Raw genomic sequence first — 5,000 nt, 5'->3', positions numbered from 1 at the left:
AAGCACTTGAATTATGCTTGCTTATTCGCCAATTAACTGACAAGTTACTAACAAGTATGTACATTCAAATTAGTTCGGAAAAGGAGAGGAAGCGAAGGTCAAGCATCAGTCTCTCCTTGTCTTTTGTTTGAGGCGTAATGACCATATCACATTCCTCGAAATAAAAAAGAGAAAATAGTAACTTTCGTGGTCATTATGAATTTTATTTCTTTACAAATTAATGTGTACAGAGTTATAAATTTGGTTAAGTTTCTTTCCACAAAGCATCACTGAAAGGCAGGGAAGGCCATGATGCACCGACTTTCATAATTACACAAGTAGTCATGATTTTTTTTCCACTGCGTTCAATCATCACTGATTCGTGGAGGCTAAGCGAATGAAACGAACTATTATGGAAGTCAGATCCATCACACAGTGGCCTTCATCCTTCCGTCATGCCTCGCACTGGTCAAGCACTCCGTGGTTAGCAATTTTATATACTTGTACTCACCGCTCACTCACCATACATATCATTGCTTCGTCTGGCCGTGCGAGGATACTCAAGCATTTTCTATCCTCACTGTAAACAGAAACACCTCAATTACTGAGAAGGAAGGGAGGTGGTTAGCTTAAGACATGTTTTACTAATCATTATGAGCTATTAAACATGAATAACGTGTAAGGCAAAAGTGTTTACTCGTTTAACTTTTGAAACAAAACTGTGCAGAAAGGAATATTATAGAAATCAAATACTGCCAGAAAATCACTCTAATAAGACAGTATGTGTAAACTGAAATTAACTGACAAGCAAAGAAAGGATACACAGAAGGGGTATGTGGTAAGATAAGTCGAGACAGGTAGGATGGAGCAGGACGGGGGCAGGGACAACGAAGGGCGGGTATACTGGGTGGGGAGCCCGGCTGTTCCCCGATTGATTCACCAGAGTGTAACATGCAAATCAACTACCAGTTATTGTTTTATTAAAAGCAATAGAACGAGTAGGACCACGGGTTGCTCCCCTATCCCTTAGCCTACATACTCACTGTGTGTGTGTGTGTGTGTGACAATGTGTGTGTGTGTGTGCGCCAACCATACAGGAGGCAAGCTTTTCAATCTTTGGTGCAGCCCCGCCAGTTTCAGCCTTATGTTTCGTCTGTCATCAAATGCTCCAAAATCATACGTATGCTCTACAATAGGAAATAAAAGAGCGTCGCTACGAAATAATGCACACACATTTCTTTCTATTATTGGCAAGAATTCTGTTGCAATGATCGCACTCCACCAAACACCTACCCTGCCGATAGCGAGGTGACGTTTCCTGAGAGATGTCAGTACAGTCCGCCAATAAGCAGAATGACCAGCACCTTCACCCATGTTTCTGCTTTCGGCACCACTCTTAAGGGAGATCGATGGCTAAGCATAGGTTTGCGACGCAGCTTTGTCGAGGTTCATTCTTCCTCATGAAAACCTTTCTTGCACGTCAGGCAGCACACACTGGTTGAGGTAACAATGAAAAGAGAGAGAGGAGAGAGAGAGAGAGAGAGAGAGAGAGAGAGAGAGAGAGAGAGAGAGAGAGAGAGAGAGAGAGAGAGAGAGAGAGAGAGAGAGAGAGAGAGAGAGAGAGAGAGGAGAGAGAGAGAAAACGACCTAACATTATGGGTAACTGCGATATACATTTTTGTGAAACTAAACTTTACGTACCGGAGTTCATTTACGGTGGTCATCAATCACATAAAGATTACATATTTAATGCACGCCTACTTAGTATCAAATAAAATTACAGAATACAGGTGAAAACATCTACTCACTTGCTCACACACACATACACACACACACAGGCAACAGTATTGTCTGCGGCACGGCCTGCTATCTGGATTGCCATGTATTCGTTTATTATCGTACCGTGTCATGCCCTGCCTTCTCTTCCTACAATTCATCGCGTTTTAGCGCACTACCGTCACCTGTTGCTGGACTCTCTTCGCTCTACACATTGCCAGACTTACGTCCTTCCTCTCGGGTGGATTTCGCTTCCAACACGTCCAGAAGTCCTTTGCAAACTGTCCATAAATGGTTCATAGATGACCTGCTGAAAGGCAAGGAGGATGAGGTGATAACGGCACTGTCTTACGAGTTGATATTTCGGTATTTCATTGGACCATATCCAAAGTTTACTCTGAGTAATTCTTCTTGTTTTGTCAAGCCAACCTTACTGCTAATACTGCCAGTAGATAGAGTGCATCTGCGTAGTATTTTCTTGGTTTAAAGTTTGTTATTTGTCATCATGAAATGTTTCAGTATTTCGTATGAGTTATGATTTGTTGCTGATCATCTACCTGATCTGATAATTATTCGGGTTACTCTTTCTTAGGCCTACAGTTCCTCTCATCTATAATCTTTTTCTGCTTTAGATATAACTGAGGCGCATCTTCGAGAAAGAGTAAGCAAGACTCAAATGATATCTCCTCACATTTTTATTTTTTTTCGTGCTTTCTTCACGGGGTTGAGTTTAAAGCTCAGCAATTTAGTAACTAATGTTAGTGAATGCGTTTAATAGCACATTACCATTAAACATGAAATGAAATAGTTAAATTTCTACTGATGATGATGATTATGATGATGATGATGATGATGATGATGATGATGATGATGATGAAGATGATGATGTTGATAACGATTAGAAATATTAACATTATTAATTCATAGCTTGAGTATACATCACATGAATTATCTCATCTTATTGCAGACCTATTGCAAAGCTCTGATTTCGGGATGATAGAGAAAGAAAAAAACCGAGCAAGGCAAAGAGAAAAGTAGATCAAGAGATGAAATGTTTTGCTGGGATGGCGTGAAAGAGATGGCCAGTTGAGAGAGACAAGATGAAAAAGTAGGGAAGACCTTTCTCCCGCAGTGGAATCATAGAGTTGACTGATAATAGTGATATCATTCTTGCTGCCTGTCTTCGACTGTGAATACTTCCAAGAACATCAGAGGACGTCATGAACCTTCACTTGCTTTACTTTAAATCATTATGCATCCGAACATATAGGCATACACGCAGACATATATACGTATAGAGAGCCAGACACAAGTAGGGAGAGAAAGCGAGAGCGAAAGAGACAAACAGACGAAGAGACAGACAAGCAGGTAGGCAAGCAGGCGTGCAGGCAGGCATGCAAGCAAACAAAAGACGAAAAGACAGAGAGATAGGCAGGCAAGCAGGCAGGCATGCAAGCAAACAGACAAACAGACAAACGAACAGAGAGATCTACCCACTCAACTCCCCTCCAGTATACAAAACACAAATATGGATACTTTCCAGAATTCATATTTGTAAATTTACAATTCATAACAAAGGTTGAATAACAAATACGCAGAGTTTCTCTAATTCTAAACGCCAACATTCATTCAAAAAGTTTTCATTAAAGGAAGAACAGACATTATCCATTATTGAAGGAAAGTTTATAATTATAATATTAGATACAAAGAAAAAAAAAACATACACAAATATGAACGTAGGTTAACCTGTAGTACATTCACGAGTTCTAGATGATGATAAAATTTTCAACCACTTTGTTACGTGAGAAAGTGATTTAACTGAGCCGTGTTGGCAGCGAGAAAAATTCCAGACTCACTATGAACTCGCCGAGATGCAGCAGCGAATGTTGCAATGCTCCTGAACTCCTTCCCATCATGTTTCTTTTTATTTTCTAATTTATTATTTTCTTCCGTGGGTTACAAGGTTGGGGGTCACTTCCGCTAGAGAAGTTTTAATAGTTATATTTCTGATCAAGTATTTAATTATGTTATGTTCTACATTAGCTGCCACTTCTCTGACAATTGCCTTGATATTACTACATACCTCATCCTTCAAAGACTACTTTTTAGTAGTAGTAGTAGTAGTAGTAAGAAGTGCTCTGGCCAAGAGCTACGAAAAAAAAAAGAAAGAAAAAAAGATAAAAAAAGGCCCACTGAAGGTGCCGGTCCTAAGTATAGAGACAAAAGGATTATCAAAGTATCTTGAAACCTCGCTCTTGAACGAGTTAAAGTCATACATAAGCAGGCAGGGAGTTCCAGAGTTTACCACGTCACACTGAACACTGAATTACGAAAAAAAAAAAAAAACTATTAACTGGATATGCTCACTTTCTTTATAGGTGCAATGTTTTCTTCAAAGAGCCAAACAGGATTCTACACGTGGATAATTGTTAACAATACTGCACTATTTAGTCTGCTTCTAAGTGCGAGCTGCTGCCCGTACTTAGATCCATCAGGCACTCAGTGGTGCGGCACTATATTCGCACACAAGGGTATCGTCTGTCGTTCTTCAACTTCCAAAGCTTCATGAAAGACTCTCTCTCTCTCTCATTTGTTTGGGATAGAATATCGATCATGTGGCTCCCATTTGCAAGATTCCTGAGTACAATGGCCATTATTTGCTACAGTGAAAATAATGGTCCAACTGCGCGTCCGCGGGCCACTACTGCCCCGTGTGTTGATTCTTTGTGGCCCACGAACACTCATATTAATATAATGATCGATACTATATAATGAGAAAAAAGACTACTACTGCTAATAATAAAATAAAGTTCGTGGATGCTGTAGCTACTGTTAGTTTTTGTAATAAGTCAACGACACAATTTTATAAACCATTAGCCCATGACAAAAGTACATATGGAAGGCAACAAAACCTTTCCAGTAAGTGTCAGTGACCAGTGAGATCCGCTTTCAGAGATAATTGTGTATTGTGTGTTGGGAATACATTAAGTTGAAGAAATGCGTGGCAAAAGCGTAGCAGGACACACACACACACACACACACACACAACACACACACACACACACACACACACACACACACACACACACACACACAACACACACACACACTCTCTCTCTCTCTCTCTCTTCTCTCTCTCTCTCTCTCTCTCTCAAAAGGAAGATCTACAGAAAAGAATTGAATACTTTTCTCTATCTTGTCCAATCAGCATCACTTTGTGCCGTGTGTTCAGTGTAACACTGCGA

General features: G+C 40.1%; 1 long non-coding RNA gene across 1 annotated transcript in view; it reads right to left on the bottom strand.

The window, feature by feature from the left end:
- Positions 1-230: 230 nt before the first annotated feature.
- Positions 231-5,000, bottom strand: part of LOC135100035 (uncharacterized) — a 221,844-nt gene continuing 217,074 nt past the window's right edge. The window contains exon 4 of the long non-coding RNA XR_010268489.1: positions 231-559. This is a non-coding gene — a long non-coding RNA (uncharacterized LOC135100035). The remainder of the gene's footprint in view (positions 560-5,000) is intronic.

This window comes from Scylla paramamosain, chromosome 4, assembly GCF_035594125.1.
Source record: "Scylla paramamosain isolate STU-SP2022 chromosome 4, ASM3559412v1, whole genome shotgun sequence".
Lineage (NCBI taxonomy): Eukaryota > Metazoa > Arthropoda > Malacostraca > Decapoda > Portunidae > Scylla > Scylla paramamosain.
This window is presented reverse-complemented; position numbering and strand designations above follow the sequence as displayed.